Consider the following 22,494-nt stretch of genomic DNA (forward strand, 5'->3'; position numbering starts at 1 on the left):
AGGTTTTGAAGATCCAATGAATCCTGACAAAGTCTTCAGACTCCACAAGGCCCTCTGTGGCCTCAAGCAGGCCCCACGGGCGTGGTATGATACCTTGAAGGAATTCTTCATGAAGAAAGGCTTCAAACCTGGTTCACTCGACCCTACTATTTTCACTAAATCTTATGATGGTGAATTGTTTGTGTGCCAAATATATGTTGATGATATTATCTTTGGCTGTACTGACCAATGTTATAGTGATGAATTTGCCTATATGATGAGTGAAGAATATCAAATGTCTATGATGGGAGAATTAAAATTCCTCTTAGGTCTTCAAATTCGTCAACAATGCAATGGCATATTCATATCTCAGGAGAAATACCTCAAGGATGTACTGAGGAAATTCGGCATGCAAGATTGCAAAGGCGTCAAAATTCCTATGCCCACAAATGGTCATCTTTGCACTGATGAAAATGGTATCGACTTCGATCATAAGGTATACCGCTCCATGATTGTCTCTTTATTGTACTTATGTGCATCTAGGCCAGATATAATGCTTAGTGTTTGCATGTGTGCCCGATTTCAAGCTACAGCGAAGGAATCACACCATAAGGCTATGAAGCATATTCTTCGATATCTAGCTCACACACCAACACTTGGATTATGGTACCCCAAGGGCTCGGCTTTTGACCTCATTGGATATTCTGACTCTGACTATGCTGGTGATCGTGTGCACCGCAAGTCAACATCTGGTACATGTTATTTCCTTGGATGATCTTTGGTCTGTTGGTCCTCGAAGAAACAGAACTAGGTATCATTATCTACTGCTGAAGCTAAGTACATTGTCGCTGGTTCTTGCTGTGCTCAATTGCTATGGATGAAGCAAACTCTCAAGGACTACGGCGTCAACATGAAGAATGTGCCTCTCTTTTGTGACAATGAGAGTGCCATGAAGATTGCTCACAACCCAGTTCAGCACTAGAAGACTAAGCACATTCAGATTTGTCATCATTTTCTTCGTGATCATGTGTTGAAGGGCGACATTTCTATTGAGCATGTGAGGACTCAAGAACAGCTAGCCGATATCTTCACAAAGCCCTTGGATGAGAAGAGATTTAGCAAGTTGCGGTGTGAGCTAAATATCCTAGAATCTTTGAATGTGCTTTGAAAAGGACACTCATCCTAACACTTATGCAAAATTGATGACTTAGATGTGCAACACATGAAGAAATGTTTTTCTTCAACCAATGAAGAATAACACTCTAAGTGTGAAGAAATTAACGAAGAATTTGATTCTCAGAACCCTACGATAATTGTACGCGGTGTCTGAAATCATCATTCTTATACGGTGGGTCACGCCACCACCAAAAGTTGAAATTCCTCAGTTGTTCAAATTCTTCAACTTTGCATGGTCTTCACTGTTTCCGTTGTTTTTCTTCATTGGCTATATATATATATGAGTTTATGTCCTCTACAGCATTCACTTATTGCTATTTCTTCAAGTTGGTTTTCTGCTAAGTGAATGTGATCGGACCCTTCCCTATATGCTAAACTCAACCCAATCTATTCACAAATTCTTCATGTGCGTTCTATTTGAAACTCGTTCAAAATCTTCACTCTGTCCTTGTCAGCTGAAGAAATTGCGAACAGAACTTTAAAACCTATCTTATCTAAATTTTCGGATTTGCCGCTCAAACCGTTCCGCATCCCATGATATACTTATCCTTTCACCCACGATCGCACATGATCTCCACCTCTTAGTACGTGGGTGACACATGTCAAGTGAATGAGAAGGGTCAGGGGCACGTTCGTCCAATCTCTTCGGGCGAACGGTTTCACCATGGCTATAAATACCCCTCTTCCCCTTCCTCACTTCTTTTACTCCGCTCGACCTCTCTCTAGCTCGAGCTTCTCAAACCCTAGCGCTGCCGCTACTTCATCGGCGCCGGTGAGGAAGAGCTTCACTGCGTCGACCTCATCGCCGCCGTACTCGCGCCGACCGCGGAAATCTTCACTCCGCCGCCGCCGTAGCCATCTTCCTCCGCCGAGTTAGGGCATGGAAGATCTACACAGATGAACATCACTTCTCCACCTCACTGTTCGTCATGTTCTTAGTCTAGGGTAATTAAAAGTTACTTTTACTGCCCTCGTTGATTCGAATGATTATCTACAAAATCTTCAAAGGTGTTTTTCTTCATATCTTCACACACTAAAACACCTCTCATATCATTTGTTCTTGATTCATTTCTCTAAGCTGCGAATTTCTCTTCAAGATTCCTCAATTGTGCAGATTTCTGATCTATACAACTCTAGAACCTAGGACTAAGAACGCTTAGTGAAATTTTTCAAGACTTATCTGGTCAAATTCCTAAAACTTGTTCTTTATAAAACCTTCTGAGAACGCAAAAGACATCTCCAAATTCCTCAAAACTATACTCTATTCATAGGTACTCATGTCAGCTGCTGGATCACTAGGTTCTCATCAACTTAACTCATTTGCAGCGTTCCTCGAAGAAAAGTTGGATACTTCTTCAGAGAATTCGATTGTTCAAATTCCTCAACTGAAGAAAATGTCTAACGGTAAGAAACCACAGAAAGGAGGAAAGAGGGCTGAGGTCAACACAGCGTTTGAGATCCCTGATGATATATATGCTGGGTACTGCACACCTCCTGAGGAAGACAAAAATTAGAGCAAGGTGCGCATTCAGAAGATAGAGAGGAGATGGGCTAGAGAGTGGAGGGAGTATAGATATGTCACTCCCAAATACATGAAGAAATTCGCACTCAATCCTCCATGCCCAAGACCTCCATTGGCACCTGGCCAAATAGCTGATCCCACCAGCCTCAAGCGTGGTGAGGATTATCCTGATGAATGGGCCAAGCGCCAAGCCAAGTTGGCTAAACAAGCCAAAGAAGCTGTGAGGAAATTCAATGAAGACTCTGCTGCTGCTGCCGCCATTGAGGCCTCTGTCAAGCCTAAGAAGGCCATGTCAAAGAAGGCTGCGCACAAGCCAAGTGCTTCACCTTCAGTGGTTTCAAGGCCAAGTTCCTCAGCAATGCCCTCACGGCCAGAATCTTCAAAGCCCTCAAGGCCGACTTCTCATGTTGCTCCTGTTCCTCCCAAATCCTCAGCTCCTCACAAGTCCTCAGCTGCTCCGACAAAGTCCTCTGCATCTGTGCATCTCTCCACGTGTCAAAGGACCACAGGCGTCTCAATTGCCTCAGGAGCTGCACCAAATTCTTCAACGGGACCCTCTCTACTGAAGACAAAGGCCACTGCTAGACGAGGTCCTTGCCCTAGTCCTCAGAAGAAGCAGGTCGCCTTCCAAGTGCCGTCTGAAGAAAACGAAGCTGATGATGATGAACTTGCTGAAATCATCAGAGATAGGCAAGTCGGGGCAGCTAGAGCCAAGGGAACAAATGTGCCACTACTTTTGGATCCAAAGTTGGTCCTCGAATACATTGACGTTTGGCACAAGGACCCCAACACTCCCATGCCTAAATTCAAGCTGACTCCTGGCCAAAGTCACATGCTGACCCACTTCATACAAGAAGAAAAATGGAAATTTGAGAAGGCCAGGCAGATCAAGAAAGCGCAGTACAAGAAGGAGCGCTATCTGAAGGAAAACGTTGTCTCTATGACAACTGAAGAACTTGTCACTATTCAAACTGAGATCAAGAAACTCAGTGATGAATTTGACGCATATCACGCTGATTGGCTTGGAGCCAGGGTTCGCTTTGTGAACCTTGCTGATAACTTCACCTCCAATGTTGCAGCTCCAACGCAACAGGAAGTTCCTCAGGCTGAAGCATCTGCTCAGCCGACTGAAGAACATGCCAGCACCGCTGATGAAAATCAGGCTGCTGAAGAAAATGTGAGTTCCAGGGCTGATGACTGCATTCCAGCCGCTGAAGAAATTGCCAGGGCATCCACTAGTGGTGCGCGTGAAGAAAATGAAGCAGTCGGGGCAACTGCATCAGTTGTTCCTGGAGAAAATCAAACAGTTTCCTCTGCTCCTCCTGTGCCAGCACCAACTCCAATCCTTCCATCTGCATCAGTTGTGAAGAAAACCAAGGCTGCAGATCGTGCAACAGTGAAGAAAAGGAAAGCATCAGCTACTTCAGATTCTTCAGCTCCGAAGAAGATGAAGCCTTTGAATAGCTTGTTTGAAAATCCCATTGATGCTGTTCCTCTCTCTACCATGCCATCAAAGGACCTTGTTCCTTTCGATGAAGAATATGTGATCCCCAGCGGATCTGATGAAGAAAATCCTTCTGCTGCTCTGTTAGAGCAGTTGGATGAAGAAATTGAAGTGGATGAGATCCCTTCAACACCTGTCATTTCCTCGCCTCTACCTCAGTCCACTGCTGAAGAGGCTGGCGTTGAAGAAATGGAAGATGAAGATGTGGACGTTGGCTGCTCCACACCAGTGATGAGTGATGAATTCTGGGAAAGTCAGCATCCAAACTCTCCAATGTTCACAACATTGCAGCAAATACCTCAGTCCCCTGCACAAACTGTTCAAATGGGCTCTGAAGAATCTTACCCCGCTTTCATATGTACGTGAAGAAATTCCAACCACTAGTGCTGAAGAAACTGCTGCTGCTGACCATTTGAAGACGCAGACTGCCACTGAAGAGGACCCAGAAATTCCTCAGCCTGAAGAACCTGTGATTGAGATTCCTGAGGTCGTGATGCAACTCACTGACATTCCTCTACCCAAGCCAAAGGATCCATTCTCCAGGAAGCAAAAGTTCAAGGCTGATGATTTCTTCGGCGAGCATGTATTCTTCACAAACTACAACCCTTATGACTCTGCTCGCATTAGGAAGAGGCATTTTTGGACAGCCAGCCAAGCCAATTTCTATCCCTCAGTGTTGTTCAACAAAAAAAAAATCTTCTACCATGAGCACATTCCTCACGTGGATATGGAATCTCTTCCGTGCTTCATGCCAGTCCTCAGTGTTCTTCACGATGCTGGACTTTTAAATTTATGCTCTGATATCCGTGATTGGAATGAAGAACTGATTCTTCAATTTTATGCGACGCAACACATCACAGGAGATTCTGAAGATGTGAATTCATGGGTGCTGGACTGGATGTCTGAGAACACTCACTACACAGCACCAGCTACTAAATTGCTTCGTGCCTTACCACTCAGTCCTCCCCTTGAAGAAGCTCGTTGCATTTACAGTGAACCTGAGCTTACAAATCACTACATGCAAGTTCTGATGAAACCTTTGAAGCCAGGTCAGGCCCCACGAACCAAATTCCTTGTGAAGGAATTACTATATGTGCCCAGAACTGTCTATCGCATTCTAACAAGGACAGTAAGTCCCATCGAAGGCCATGACTCATCTGATGAGGAAATTGTTGGCATCATGAAGAATCTGGTATTCAACATCGTTCATGGCATTCCTGTCAATTATCACGATTTCTTCATGAGGACTTTGGCAAATGTTGCACTTTCTCCGTTTGAGCTGAAGCCTTATGCACCTTGGATTATGAGATTCCTTAGGACAAGGTCTTCACTCAACTACAAAGCTGATTTTCAGAATCACCTCAGCTACTTGCCCCCGATTGAAGTCCTCAAGCGGACCTATTCCTCCGTTGATGAAAAGGGCAAGGCACCAACTGTTATCGATGAAGGCATTCGTCCATTGGATGGACAGTTTCGCAAAGTTGCATCTTATTCCACCAATGATGACTCTACCAATGCACCCAAGTCTACTCCTCAATCCACTGCTCCTCGTGTGATGACTGGCTGTGAGCTTCTACTTAGTCTTCACCAGAAGGTGTATCAAAACCATAAATGGGTTAAGCGTCAGTTTGGTTCATTTCTTCAGAACATGACTGCTACGCACAATGCAGTGAAGAAAAACCATTACTACCTCCATGAAGTTTTTGGTCACACCTGGGCAATACTGTCACATCTGTATGGTGAAGAAGATCTCACGAAAATGGGTCTGAAGGAAGATTTTGACTGGTCTGCACCTCCACCGAAGAAATTCAAGAAGGTCAAGGTTCCTTCCTTGGTGGCTAGCTCATATTCTTCATCGCGCGACACCGATGAGAATGAAGACTTGGACGACACTGCGGCAGGTCCTTCCACGACAAACGACCCCAACAACGCTGGCGCTCCTTCATCAACTTGATATTCTTCAGGGGCGTTAGTCCTCATATTCGATCCTTTTGGTCATTTGATGAAAAATGGGGAGAATTTTGAGTTAGTCTTCAAGCGGGTCTTTCTATATGGGCGTTTTTTTGTTAAGTTACAACTCTCGTTCTTCTGAGACTTTATTGGATCGAGTTGTAAACTTAAACCCTATGGTGCTCTGATACTGTTGATATGTTTTTCTGCATGCTTATTCCTCATATATGCTAATGCACGCATGCTAAATTACATCAGTCACCATATTTCATCATGCATTTCAAATTCTTCATTATGATATGTCAAATGCGTGTATGAATTACAAGATATAGGGGGAGATCTCCGTGATTCTACTCTTCAAGTGTGCAATGCTTCAAAAGCAAATACCTTACCATGCACATATTCAGGGGGAGTTCTTCTATATCTTGCAATCAAATTCCTCAATATCAGTATTTATACTTCATATGTTTATCCCCATTGGAAACTTAACCTATATTGTCATCAATCACCAAAAAGGGGAAGATTGTAAGTGCATCTAGTGCCCCTTAGTGATTTTGGTGTATTGAAGACTTATAGGTTAAGGGACTAATGCATTTGTGAGTGTACACATGTCTATAAGTCTATGAGGAGTTTGATATTTACAGAGAAAGTCGACCCCTAAAAATGAAGTTCTTCGACTGAGGACTTTGGATTTCTGAAGACTTTCTGAAGACTTTGAAAGTGAAGAAATTGGTGTGACCTTGAAGACTTGGTATTCATTCGAGGAACATGAAGCGTGAAGACTTTTTTTCATAGTATCATTTTCTCTTTCTTGAGTCATAGGAAACACCATATTGTTAAAGGGGGTCGAGGAAATACTAAGGAAAAATTTCCATGTGATGCTCAACTCAAAATCCTACACCTACCAATCCCTTCGAGTGAAGCCATTGGAAATCTCATATAGTCCAGTCATATTCTTCAGTGACAGAGACGAAGTTCTTCTGGTCTCTGAGGAATTTGTTCTGACTAAGGACTTAGGAATTCGCCAGTGCGGATTACCTACACAGTGAGGAACATGATAGCCCTAAGGATTTTGCTACTCAAAATTCCGACCGTTGCTGTGCTATGCGCCAGCTGTCCCAAAATATCTACCAACCTAACGGTCATATCATTGAAGGGCATTTATGTCTTATCATGTTGGGCTGCTCCCTAGGCTATAAATAGCCGCCCCCTACAACCACTAGCTGGTTGGCTTCTCTGAGAGAATCTGACACTTGTCATTTAAGAGCAACCCATCCTCCGAGGACTTTGAGCGAAAGTCATCAAGTGAGGAAAACCCAAACCCAAACACCTATAAACCGCAAGTGATTGAGCATCACTGAAGAGATTGATCCTGCGTGGATTCGACGCTTGTTACCTTTGAAGACTGCGCTTCTTCCAGATGGTTAGGCGTCATGGTCTAGAGCATCCAATAGGAATTGTGGATCGCTGAGTGACCAAGTTTGTGAAGGTTCAGAAGTCACCTGAAGACTTACAACGAGTGATTGGATGAGGTCTGTGTGACCTTAGTTCAAGGAGAATACGGTGAGGACTTGGTGTCCTGAGCTGCGTGTTCAGGACTGGGTGTCCGGGACTGTGTGTCCTCGAGTTTAAATACTCAGCCGCTCCAACCAGATGTACAACTGAGACAACAGTTGGAACTGATCTACCAAATCATTGTCTTCACCAAGCTTACCGGTTCTATTTCCTCAACTCTTTCATTTCCTCATAACTGTGTTGTGTGCTTGTTCATATCTGTGTTTGAAGACTTTGACTGAAGACTTTCTCAATTTCCTCAGTTCAATTTCTTCAGTCTATTTGTCTTCATCTTGTGTTATCATGTGTTTACGCTTTCAATACTCTGTGCTTGTCCTCATTTCATCATGATGACCATGCGTGTTTTCAGTTATGTTTACTTCTGAGTACTTATTCCGCTGCAAGTAGTTCTTCACTAAGGAATTTCCTCGCCGGCAAATTCCTTAGTGAAGAATTCATAAAATCGCCTATTCACCCCCCTCTAGTCGATATAACGCACTTTCACGACTCGATGGATATTGCTCAAAAATCAGTTTCTATACATAGATGAGTACTGTGATGCAATTCAATACGAGGGTCTTGTGTTTGCTGCGACCACTCGTGGCACTATTTTTGCATGGAATCCTTATGATTTATGTACGTTTGTGTTCCACCGTAATTAGAATTGTTTCATCCACTTGCATGCGGGTTAGCTAGTTTCCCTTTACTAATTAACCTTCTTGTGTTTCCAAGGTCCTGTGAACATTCCACCACCTATACTTGAAAATTTTATTCATGAGCATTAGGATGAGCAGGACCCATATACTCAGTGGCGCCTGGCAACGTATTCCGATGGATCACCTCTTCTTGTCTGTATACAGGGCACTACTGATGTTACAAGGAAGCGGGTGGTGTCTCGTATGGTCGCACTCTCCGGACTTATTCCAACATCTGTTGCAGGGTATTCCGGATGCATATTAGTGTACAAGTACCAACACCTTCTCCCTGATTCAGTATTGAAAGTCTTGGAGGAAACTCGCTCTTCCTTGGACAAAACTATCCAATGATGGTGGAAGGCGATCCAACTGCTATTGACACAACGTTACTACCATTTATGAGAAGCAACTATATCTATACTGGTGGTCTCGAGATTGACAGTAGCTGGCCCTTCCCAAAGAATCACTTCTAGTTCAAAGCAAGCGTTTCCAACACTGATGAGTAGTTGAGCTGGAGTTCATTTCATCGCTTTGTTATTTATTGTGTGAGAAAAACTTTACTAGAATGTTTTGTTGGAAATGATTTATAATCCAACGTGTATCCTCGTTGTCGTTGTGGGTTGATGACTTGTTGTATGTAATCAATGGTACATTTGCATATGCGTCCATGAACTCATGCCTGCTAGTAGTGTCCATATGAACAGTTCTAGTGATTTTAGTTGCAGAAATTTGATAGTGCTAGTGATTTGTAGCTGCATATTTTGACAAATCACAATGTTACAAGGTTGACAAATGGCAATGTTGGTAGATAAAAAAATGTCAATATTTCCAGTTTGACAAATGGCAACATACCCAAAATGATAGATATGCAAATCATACCCAATTGTTTGTACGTGGTTGCACACGGGTGATGCAAAACAACCGTTTGCATTGAAGGGATGCAGAAATCCTGCTCGACACACATTTTTCCTTGGCTTCCTGGGGAAGTTGTCGGTTTGCATACAGGTCTTCTAACTAAAATGTTTGCGATGAGTGTTTTATATTCAAAAACCATTGACCTTTTTTTCGAAAGAAAATCGTTTGATAAGTCTGTAGATTAAGAGAGAAAAACAATAGTTCGTTCAAACCATATCTTTCATTCAGTCACACTACGAATTTATATTCATATGATCGAGAATTCGAGATACAGTATTAAACCCCAAAAAACTATTTCCGGCGGTGGCGGAGGCGGCGTGCCTCGCCGTCGTTGTCATTATCGTCCTCCGGGAAGCCGTTGTTGAAGTCTTCAAGGCAGCACAAAATGTTCTTCACTTGTAAATGAAACATCATGTCGTCGCATGATCGACGGGCGGGGCGTGGGAGGACGGTAACTGGCGCCGCTGAGAGGTAGCGGTTGACGGCAGCGTCCCATGCCGCTGAGGGGGGCGCGCACACGGGCACGCTCACGGGCGCAGTGGGTGCAGCCAAATGCATGGGGACCGGCCCCGTGGTGGGTGGAGGGGCGCGCACGGGCACGGCGGGTGCAACCAAACGCACGGGAGCCGGCGCCACACTGGGTGGAGTGGCGCGCATGGACACGGGTACGGGCACTTGCGCTCGCATGTACACAAGCTCGCGCGGGTCCGCGGAGACCTCGCTGATGCCTGTGACTTCCAGCTCTTCCATAGTGCTCGGTGACTAGCCCGTCAATGCTACATGGATAGTCGCTGCCGCGGGCGCGGGGATGGGAGCTGGGACGAGAGCGGGGGCAGCAACCGCCGCGGCCAGCTCGTTCTGGGCCATGTCCACGAAGCCCCATTCCTCCTTATTTCTATCTCCTCCGACTCAGAGTCAACTTCAACAAACTTGAAGACTAGTGGCAGATGATCATTCTGCGCCATGGTGTTGGTGGAGGTCTATGGGGGAGGGGAATGGGAGGCAAACAGTAAGGCCGCCCGTATTATATAGTGGCTCAGGCGCCATTAATGGAGAGGAAGGCGGGCGGCCATGGAAGTCAAAGGGCTCTCATCCTAGTGAGCCTACGCAGCGTACAACTCGCACACTTCCCGGTGAGACTGCACATTGGAGGACAACTTGCACGCCTCTCGGTCAGCCTGCGCACCAGACTACGCTTGCACGCCTCCCGTTCAGTCAAGGTCAAGCAGTTGTCTGCATGGCACCTCCTATAGCCATTAAAACCAAGACATGTGGCATCACGTGAATGGTTAACAGAACGCACACGGTTTGAATTATACAAACGTTTGAGATATTAAAGTGCCAGCTATTTTTTCAAAATGCCTTTGTTGCCTTCTCTCAAAATGGACATGAAAAATACCACATCATGTCGGGTGCCATTCCATGATAGCATGCCAAGTTTCATGAATTTCATACGAGTTTTGGATTTACTAGAATTTAAAAACCAGGCATCTTAATGTTTTGCCGGCAATCAACGGTGCCCTGGTGTTTGAAATTCATTTGCATTTCTTGCATGGGACCTAAGCATGCACCCAAGGACATAGATTTGATTTTCAACCAATTTATATGCACTGGAGCATGTGCATGCAGTTCAAATTTGAATTATGCACATAAATGCATTGAAAACTCAGTTAATGCATAAAAATTTCCAAAAGAACCCTGAAAAATCATAAAAATTAACGCAACACTCCTATTGTTCTATGTTGACAGGAGAAAATTTTTGTAAGCAATAAGAGGTAGTGGATATCATTTCGTCCCCAAAGGTGGGACGTTCCCTACCAAAACCATGATGCTTGTTGTGAGAAGCTCTGGTTTGTGACAAGCATATACCCAAACCTGCCCCAAACGGGATAAAAATTTTACCACGACATGTTGATGCCACTCCATGAAAGCATGCCAAGTTTCATTAATTTCAGACGAGTTTTGGATTTACTAGAATTTGAAAACGAGCCATCTCAATGTTTTGACGGTAATCAATGGTGCCTTGGTGTTTGAAATTCATTCCCATTTCGTGCATGGGACCTAAGCATGCACCCAAGGACACAGATTTGATTTTTCAACCAATTTATATGCACTGGAGCATGTGCATGTAGTTGAAATTTGAATTATGCACATAAATGCAATGAAAACTCAGTTAATGCATAAAATGTCAAAATGAACCCCGAAATATCCCAAAAATTGACACAACACTCCTGTTGTTCAATGTTGACACGAGAAATTTTGTCACACCCTAGCTAGTTCAAGCATTAGAGTGTGCATCATGTTTAAATTCCTCCTAAACTTGAAACGGGGATGACAGAACCCCCAGCACCCCCCTGGAACAACTAGGGTTTACTAAAAACTTTTTCAATGAACCTGAAATGCCCTTCTAAAAAGCCCACCCTTTTTGTTTTGGGTTAAAACCCCTGACAAAAATGGTGCACATTTTTCTAGGACATCTAAGGTCATTGGATTAATCCTTATAGTATTTGCATTTGGGCATTTAAATGCTATAACATATTTTCAATGCTCAAATAATCATAAACTAAAATGTTTGCTGCTGGATATATTCTAAGCAGTGGCTAAGATTAATTTTATGATTTATGGTAATGCCCTGGCATTTTTAATAAAGCCCTGAAGTTACAGAAATAATAGCATAAATAAAAAAATAAAAGGAGAGAAAGAACAGGGACTTACCTGGCGCAGCCCACCAGCCCACCCGGCTCGGCCCAGTCCACTGGCCCTTGCCAGTCGTCCTCCTCCTCTCGCCAGGAGGACGAGGAGCGCGTGGCCGGTGCCCGCGGCCACATGCCGGCCACCTCTTGCTTCCGCCGACGCCCTGGAGGCGTCTACGAGTGCCACGCCAACCCCCACGTCTCCCTCTCTTTATTCCCACTCTCCCCGTGGCCTCTCCCCCTCTCTGGCTCTCTCCCCATCTTCCCGCCGAGCACAGCCGTCGCCCCCGACAAGCTCCACTGCAGCCACCGCCATCCATTCATTGCCTCGTCATGCCAGGAAGCTCCGCCATCGTCGACTACATCGAGTAGGCCGAGCCCCGAGCGCTCGCTCGCCCCGGAGACGCTGCACCGAGCTCGTCCTCAACTCCGGCCACTGGAGATCCCCTTCGTCGTCCCCACCGCATCAGCTCATCCCCGACCTCACCGACTGCCTCGATGAGAGCCCCGTGAGCTCAGCCACCTCCCCACCCTCTCCGTTCTCTCTCTCGAGCCCTGTAGCGACCGCACGTAGCTCACCCGCACGCACCGCCATGGAACTCGTCGCCGACGAGGCTCCGTCCACCCAATGGCCCCGCCACCCTGGCCACTCGTCCTACCGCACCCCCAGGAGCCCAACGCACCAAACCACGCGCCTCCCCGTGCCCCCTAGCGACTAGTTCAACCTCACCCGAGCTCCGGCCACCGCCAAACTCATCGCCGGCGACGTTTCCGGCCAGCCCAGCTCCACCCACTGCCACCACTAGACGCGACTTCCTCCCCGCATCACGTAGATAGTCTCCGCCGTCCTTTCGGTCGCCGGAGTGCAAATCCCGTGCTGCTCCGCCGCATCTGGCCTCGCCGGCGGCTAGACGCCGGCGAGTTGACCCTGTTTGACCCCCGTGTGGGCCCAGGTTGACCCCCCTGAGTCTATGACAGGTGGGGCCGGCCTCCAAATTAGTTTAGGACTAGTTTTAACTAATTTTAATTAGTTTAGTCACTGACATGTGGGCCCAGGCCCCACTAACAGTTAATTAGTGTTAATTTAATTCTGTTAATTAGCTGAGTCACTAACAGACAGGGCCCACCAGTCAGGTTTGACCTGGCCAACCCAGTTGACCCGCTCACGTCACACCTATGTCATGCTGACGCATTAATTCAATTACTGGATTTATTCTTTAATAGGAAATTCCAGAAAAATAGCCAAAACTTCTCAAAATCATAGAAAATCAACCATAGCTCCAAATGCAAAGATTTATATATGAAAAATGATCAGAAAAATTCATTCTATCCATCTTCAATGGTTTCATGCATGACAAAACAAGATAACCTTTCTATTTAAGCAAAATAAGATAATGCACTAATAAGGCTAAGATAAATGAACTATCATTTGAATCTTTGATTCAAATGGGTTCATTCCTTTCTGTTTTAGCTTGCATTAGGCCAAGACACATTCATTTTGCCATGTCATAGCATGCATCATGTTGTTGCATATTGTCATGTGTTGATTATGTTCGGTGTGTCTTTCATGGTAGGTTCTGCCTCCGAGGATAACCCCGAGTATCCGTCTGAAGGGCAGTACCCTAGTACCACTACGACAGGCAAGCAACCCATTGATCATTCCGATACAAACCCATGTTCTCGCTTCTGCTCTTGTTTACTGCATTAAGACAACGCGATTCAAACTGCTGTGTGCTACGGTAGTTGAACCCTTATCCTCTGCATGACCTGTCATTGCCACAGTAACTAGATGAAACCCACTAGCATGTGTAGGAGTTGATTGAGCCATGTATGCGATTCCTACCTTGCTATGCCTGCTATGCTTAGAGTTGTGTCAGGGCTAGACTGAAATGGTTATGTCGGTAATGTGAGGGATGTGTTGAACATGTTTTGGTAAAGGTATCAATGAGAGGCCATGTAGGAGTACATGGTGGGTTGTTTCATTGAGGCCATCCATAAGAACTGAGATCTGTATACGTGATTTAAGATTCAGCTACTACCACACATTGGGCCCTGAAATATGACCCCGCTTGACTTACTGACCCCTCTCGCCCTCTGTCCAGGAGTTGCAACTAGTTTCTGGTGTTTTTAGGTTATGTGTTGGCGGCCGTGCGTAGCGCTGGCCCTAGGGGTGGGCTATGATGCGGTAGATACACTATGGCCGGGTATGCCGGGCGCCCGTTTGGCGTCTCGGGACCCTGTACACATCGTTTGGGGCCGTTGAGGACACCCCGGCCGGATTTCCTTGCGGATGGAACCTGAATAGGCGATAAACCTGGACTAGAGACTTGTGAGGTTAGTCAGGTCGTGGTCTACACCCACGTCGGTTTTCGCTTGAAGTCTGCCGAGGACATGTCGTGTGCAGACGCTAAGTGGTGGAAACATGTGTGACGAAGTACACCCTTGCAGGGTATAAAACTATTCGAATAGCCGCGTCCGCGGTAAAGGACTACTTGGTTGCCTATACAGTTCATAGACAAGTTAATGAATACTACTAAAAGACTCAAGATAAGTGTGAGTACCGAGGATGGCCCCCTCGTAGGATGACGAGGGAGGATCCCCGGTGGAGTATTGTGTTGGTGAGTAGTGGACTCGTGTGTGAAAAACTATTTTTACTAGTGGAGTCTCGTAGGATAGATTAGCCAAGAGTCAAAGCTGGCTTGCTGCAATAACTCCACCACCTTCTTGAGAATGAGCATGTATAGTAGGTTCTGTTGTAAGACTTGCTGAGTACCTTTGTACTCATGTTTGCTTAATTACTGTTTTCAGACGACAACACCGCCCCCTCCGATGGGTTCTATGTAGACCTTGATGTCGACGAGTGACTAGCCACCCAGGTGGTGATCCTGGCCATGGAGGGCCCTATGTAGATAGATAGGCTTCGGAAGCCTTCTTGCTTTCTAGTGTCTGTACTCAGACTATTTACTTCCGCTTGTGCTTGTATGCTTGTATGACTTGAGTGTCGGGTCATGTGACCCCTACCTATATGAACATGTTATGTATGGCTCCCTGGAGCCTTTAAATAAAGTACTTGAGTTGTAGAGTTTTGTTGTGATGCCATGTTGTATGTACTCATATTGGGCATATTGTGTGTATGATTGAAATGCTTGGTATGAGTGGGATCCGACAATGTAGTTGTTTATCCCTGGTAGCCTTTCTTATGGGGAAATGTAGTCTAGTGTTCCTCGAGCCATAGTAGTCCGCTACGGTCCAGTTCACCAGAGTTCTGCTAGCCCGGCACTACTGTTCAGGACACTTGACTGGCCGGCATATGTTTCAATTCGCTCCTATGTCTGTCCCTTCGGGGAAATGTCACGCGGTGACATCCGGAGTCCTGCGTAGCCTGCTACAGCCCGGGTTCCCCGGAGTCCTATTAGCCCAGTGCTACAGCCTGGATTCACTCGCTGATGACCGACATGCTCGATGTGATTCATGTATGCCTGTCTCCATAGGTCTGTGCCGCTTTGGGTTCACGACTAGCCATGTCGGCCCGGGTTATCTATCATATGGATGCTAGCGACACTATCATAAACGTGTGCCAAAAGACGCAAACGGTCCCGAGCCATGGTAAGGTGACACCCGTGGGATACCATGCGTGAGGCCGCAATGTGATATTAGGTGTTACCGGCTAGATCGATGTGACTTGGAACCGGGGTCCTGACAGCGTTGGCATCAGAGCCAGACTACCTGTAGGTTCGTTGAGCCAAACTGGTCGATGTTGAGTCTAGAAATGCTTTAGTTATATGTAGGGGAATTGATTGTGGGAGGGAACGTAAGGATCTTTTACTTCTTTACCTTATGCCCTCTGATCTGAGTCATTCTCTTCTCATTCAATGTGGGTTAAGGACTAGGCTCTCTTCTTCTATCAGGTTCACGTGTTACTAATCCGTAGTAGCTTATAGGATTGTTGTTACAAGTCTCAGTACAGTTTCTACTACTTTTAGTATGTTGCCAGTTGAATCAGAACCTTGATATGATGCTGTTGAGTGGTATTGCAAACTGTTATGGATGTCTCAAATCTTTTTCTGAGCATTTACAACTGTTATGCTGTCTAATTTTCCCTAGAAATTCTAATGTCTTTGCATTGTGGTTGTGCTTTCAGATGGCCACTCGTGCTCAAAACCAAGTGGTTCGCCTGACCCCGTGCCTTGATGTGCCCGGTCATACTGCTATGTTCGTCCGGGTAATGATCGAGACGGGTTACCGTTGGTATCCCGAATACACTGTTGAAGAGCAGTTCCGAGACTTTAATCAAAGCCAATATTTCTGCACCGTCAGGATATTTCCTTCTTATCCTGGATCTACCGAGCCCCTCCACTGTTCCTATGGACTCGGGGTTACTATTGAGATGGCTGTGCAGGATGCTGCCTATTCCATGATGACCATCATGCGAGTCCGGACTGGCCTGCTTCGGAACACCGACTTCCGTTACATGCCAGCTTAACTTCCAGGAGCGCAAGGGTATCTTCAGGCTATCTATGCTGGCTCCACTCAGGAGGACTCATTAACTCGTACCACTGCCGAGATGCTCGAGGATAAGGACTGAGAGAATTGGGCCTTGAGGCTGGAGCTTTTCAACACCCGTGCTGATCATTGGGCCACGTTGACTCGGTTTGCACCTGCGGTGCAAGAAGGACGTATGGATAGAAGGGATCTGTATCCTGTGAGATCTGCTCTGCCAGACATGGTGGATTGGCGTGATGTGGGAGGCATCACCCCTCCCCGTGGTCCCCGCAGGCCACCGTTTGTTGGTCCAAGACCTCATCCTAGCCCCTTTGGTCCACAAGCTCCTCAGGACCGTCTGTTCTCGGATGATCATGTTGAACATCCAGGCTATGGAGGTGACTTCTATGAGGACTACTACGGAGCTGTCTGAGTTAGTAGTAGTATCACTAGTATTGTAATAGTTGTATCTCCACTGTCCTGCGTGACTTGTGGAATATGACTTTGTGTGTAATCAATTCCGGAGGTGTAGACAAATAATGTATAGGAGCTGGGAATGCCTTCGATGAGATGTAACGTCTTTCATCATAGTTGTACTATAGCCTGGGCTTGTACTAAACTATGTATGTTGTGTATGACCGTTGGTATATATATGGCAGTTTTATATTACCATGACATACGGATGAACATCTCTGCATTCCGTGTTATCCATTACATTCTGCACTTCCTTGCTAAGCTTGATCCATCCTTATCTAAACCATTGTCTTGTTTTCTCCTAGGATGGTCAACACCCGCAGCAACCCTGCTGCCCCGGAGCAGGGGGAAGCCAGTGCAGCTAGTGGTGAAAATCTGCCTCACCCGCCCTCTCTGGCCGAAGTGATGCTGGAGGCGGAAAGAAACAAGCATGAGACTAACCGCTTACTGGAGCGGATTGAGCAGAACACTACACGCCATCCGCGAAATGACTTGGTGTCAATCAATGAATTTATCAAGTTGTACCCACCAAAGTTTAACCATTCCGTCGAGCCCCTCGACGCGGATGACTGGCTTCGCAGCATCACCCATAAGCTATGTTCTGCCAACGTAGCCGAAGCCGACAAGGTTACTTATGCTGCCTATCATCTCGATGGTCCTGCTAGCCTTCGGTGGGAAAATTTTGAAGCTATGCGCCCGGTCGGCCAAATCACTACTTGGGCTGAATTCAGTGAGGCTTTCCATGAGCATCACATTCTGGAAGGTCTCAAAGATCGCAATTGGAGGAGTTCTGCAATTTCACCCAAGGAAGACTGACTGTGGATGCATATAGTCGGGAATTTGGGAATCTGGCACGTTATGCTCATGAAGAGGTATCTATCGACGATAAGAAGCAGGTAAGGTTCTGCAAGGGACTTAGCCCTGAGCTTCGCTGCGATCTTCGTCTGCATGAGTGCACATCCTTTCAGAAGTTGGTCAATAAAGCCATCGGCGCTGATACAGGCCAGACTGATTATGACGCTTCACGCAAGCACTCCCGTGATTTTGGCTCTTCATCCGGCTCTGGAGCTCCGAAGCGCCGGGTGTGGATTCCAAGCATGGCACTACCACCCAGGTTCATTCCGAGGCCATCCTTTGAGGCGCCTCATTCCAACCAGCAGTTTGTACCGCCCAAGCCCTATGGTGGCCCCGCTACTAATGCTGCTCCACGCCCCAATGTGGTGACATGTTTCAAGTGTGGAGAGCTGGATCACTATAGTCGAGAGTGTCCCCAGAACAACCCCAATCAGTCTGGAAAGTCCGTTGGCCGTGGTAAGCCAGCGGGAAAGACATTCTACGCCAAGCCGGTCACCACTGCACGTGGCCATGTCAACTATGTTTCAGCCGAGGAGGCTCATGAGGATACTAACGTCGTCCTTGGTACGCTCCTTGTTAATTGCCATCCGACATCTGTTCTTTTTGATACTGGAGCATCTCATTCATTCATATCCGATAACTATGCTCGATTGCATAACACGACATTCTGTGACACGCCCTCTACCATGGAAATTCAAACCCCTGGCTCTAGATGGCAAACTTCTAGAGTAAGCCATGGGAACGAAATTCTTGTCGATGGACTTGTCTTCCTTGCATCCTTAATAGCTCTCAAGAACTCAAACATAAACATCATCTTGGGTATGGACTGGATGTCAGCTCATTATGCTAAGATTGATTGCGCCACTAGAACCGTTCAACTTACCCACCCATCGGGCAAGACAGTCAATGTCTTAACTCGAGTGGCCAAGCGCCAGCTTTAATCCCTAAACGCCAACCCCCTTCCAGACCTTGAGGATGTTCCGGTAGTCCGAGACTTTCCGGATGTATTTCCAGGAGAACTGCCAGGTGTTCCACCTGACAGGGATGTCGAGTTTGTGATAGACCTTGTTCCAGGAACTGTTCCAATTTCTAGAAGACCCTACAAGATGGCACCTTTAGAACTAGCCGAGCTTAAGAACCAACTCGATGAGTCCTTGAAAAAGGGTTTCATCCGCCCTAGTTCCTCTCCTTGGGCTTGCCCCGTCCTCTTCGTCAAGAAGAAGGATGGAACGGATCGAATGGTTGTAGATTACCGACCTATCAACTTGGTCACTATCAAGAACAAGTATCCGCTTCCCAGGATCAATGACCTGTATGATCAGCTCGCTGGATCCTCAGTCTTTTCCAAGATGGATTTGAGGTTGGGCTACCATCAAATCAAAATCAGAAATGGGGACATTCCCAAAACGGCCTTTGTTACTCGTTATGGCCAATACGAGTACACCGTTATGTCCTTCGGTTTAACCAATGCCCCAGCCACCTTCCCTCGGTTAATGAACTCGGTCTTCATGGAGTATTTGGATAAATTCGTCGTAGTATACCTCGATGACATACTCATCTACTCCAAGAATGAAGAGGAACATGCCGAACATCTAAGGCTGGTATTGCGAAACTTCGAGAGCATCGCCTTTATGCCAGATTCTCCAAGTGTGAATTTTGGTTGCCAGAAGTGACCTATCTAGGCCATGTAATCTCTGGTAAGGGTATTGCTGTCAATCCCGAGCGAGTTCAAGCTGTCCTTGATTGGACTCCACCTGAGACGGTCAAGCAAGTTCGGAGCTTCCTTGGCTTAGCGAGCTATTGTCGTCGCTTCGTCGAGAATTTCTCCAAGGTTGCTAAACCTCTAACTGAACTCCTCAAGAAAGATAAAAAGTTCGAGTGGACTCCACAGTGCGAGTTCAGCTTTCAGGAACTAAAAAGACGCCTAACATCTGCTCCCGTACTGGTACCACCAGATTTCTCCAAGGACTTTATTATCTATTGCGACGCCTCGCGACAAGGACTAGGTTGCATACTCATGCAAGATCGTCATGTAATTGCCTATGCTTCACGGCAATTACACCCACATGAGGAAAACTATCCCACACATGATCTAGAGCTTGCAGTTGTAGTCCATGAACTCAAAACTTGGCGACATTACCTCCTCGGTAATCATTGCGAGATCTTCACCGATCACCAAAGTTTGAAATATATCTTCACCCAACCGGATTTGAATCTCAGGCAAAGACGTTGGGTCGAGTTGATCTCGGATTATGACTTAGGAATAACTTACACCCCGGGCAAAGCCAATGTCATGGCTGATGCACTAAGTCGTAAGTCCTATTGTAACAACCTGATGTTACAACAAAGTCAACCACTTCTCCAAGAGGAATTTCGTAAGCTTAATCTTCACATTGTTCCTCGAGGTTTTCTATACACCCTGGTGGCGAAACCTACCCTTATGGATCAAATCATAGCTGCCCAGAAGCGTGATAAGGGCATATTCCGGATTAAGGAAAACATTGCTAGAGGAGTTGCTAAATGTTTTTCCATGGATGAGCGAGGTGTTGTCTTCTTCAAGAACCGTTTGGTGGTTCCCAAGAAACAACATCTACGCCAGTTGATCCTTAAGGAAGCTCATGAATCCCCTCTCACCATTCATCCCAGTAGTACTAAAATGTATCAAGACCTACGCCAGAGGTTTTGGTGGACTAGGATGAAGAGAGAAATCGCTCAATACATTGCTAATTGAGACATTTGTCGTCGTGTTAAAGCAGAGCATCAACGGCCTGCTGGCACCCTTCAACCTTTGGCTATTCCTGAGTGGAAATGGGATAAAATCAGAAAGGATTTCATCACTGGGTTTCCCAAGACCAAGAGAGGGAATATGCCATCTTCGTCGTGATCGACCGTCTTTCCAAAGTAGCCTGCTTTCTACCTGCTCGTGAGAGTATCAATGCTAGCCAGCTAGCTGAGTTATACATCTCCCGAATAGTGTCACTTCATGGTGTCCCATTGGAAATTAACTCAGACCGGGGGAGTCTCTTTACCTCTCGATTTTGGGAAAGTTTCCAAAATGCTATGGGAACTCGTGTCTCTTTTAGCACCGCCTTCCATCCTCAATCAAGTGGTCAAGTAGAGCGAGTCAATCAAATTCTGGAAGATATGCTCTGAGCTTCTGTCATCTCGTTCGGAATGGGTTGGGAGAAATGCCTTCCATTCGCGGAGTTTGCTTATAACAATAGTTATCAAGCTAGCTTGGGCAAGGCTCCTTTCGAAGTTCTCTATGGATGAAAATGTCGAACGCCTCTTAACTGGTCAGAAACCGGGGAAAGACAACTCTTTGGCCCGGATATGATTCAGGAAGCAGAAGAGCAGGTTCGTGTTATTCGTGAGAAATTGAAAACAGCCCAATCTCGTCAAAAGAGCCAATATGATCGTAAACATAAGCTCATGACTTTTGAAGTCGACAAGAAGGCTTACCTTCGTGTCACTCCGTTAAAGGGAACCCATCGTTTCGGTATCAAAGGCAAATTGGCTCCTCGCTACATCGGACCCTTTCGCATTCTTGCCAAATGAGGAGAAGTTGCCTACCAATTGGAACTACCTTCGCATCTTTCCAGAGTTCACGATGTCTTCCACATTTCTCAACTCAGGCGTTGCTTCACGGATCCTATCCGTGGAGTGGACCACGAAACGCTTGATCTACAAGATAACCTCTCATATCGGGAATATCCCGTTCGTATCCTTGATCAAGCCGAGCGTACCACTCGACGTCATAATATCAAGTTTCTCAAGGTTCAATGGTCACACCATTCCGAGAAAGAAGCCACTTGGGAAAGGGAGGATCGTCTTTGAGTCGAGTACCCCACCTTCTTCACGGAGGATCCTAAATCTCGGGACGAGATTCTTTTGAGTGGGGGTGAGTTGTCACACCCTAGCTAGTTCAAGCATTAGAGTATGCATCATGTTCAAATTCCTCCTAATTTTGAAATGGGGATGACAGAACCCCCAGCACCCACCTGGAACAACTAGGGTTTACTAAAAAAATTCCAATAAACCTGAAATGCCCTTCTAAAAAGCCCACCCTTTTTGTTTTGGGTTAAAACCCCTGACAAAAATGGTGCACATTTTTCTAGGACATCTAAGGTCATTGGATTAATCCTTATAGTATTTGCATTTGGGCATTTAAATGCTATAAAATATTTTAAATGCTCAAATAATCATAAACTAAAATGTTTGCTGCTGGATATATTCTAAGCGGTGGCCATGATTAATTTTATGATTTATGGTAATGCCCTGGCATTTTTAATAAAGCCCTGAAGTTATAGAAATAATAGCATAAATAAAAAAACGGAAAAGGAGAGAAAGAACAGGGACTTACCTGGCGCAGCCCACCAGCCCACCCGGCTTGGCCCAGTCCACTGGCCCTTGCCAGTCGTCCTCCTCCTCTCGCCAGGAGGACGAGGAGCGCGTGGCCGGCGCCCGCGGCCACACGCTGGCCACCTCCTGCTTCCGCCGACGCCCTGGAGGCGTCTACGAGTGCCACGCCGACCCCCACGTCTCCCTCTCTTTCTTCCCACTCTCCCTGTGGCCTCTCAACCTCTCTGGCTCTCTCCCCATCTCGCTGCCGAGCGCAGCCGTCGCCGCCGACAAGCTCCACCGCAGCCACCGCCGTCCATTCGTTGCCTCATCATGCCAGGAAGCTCCGCCGTC

This window comes from Triticum urartu, chromosome 5A (assembly GCF_056163025.1).
Source record: "Triticum urartu cultivar PI428250 chromosome 5A, HENAU_Tu73, whole genome shotgun sequence".
In the NCBI taxonomy this organism is placed as follows: domain Eukaryota; kingdom Viridiplantae; phylum Streptophyta; class Magnoliopsida; order Poales; family Poaceae; genus Triticum; species Triticum urartu.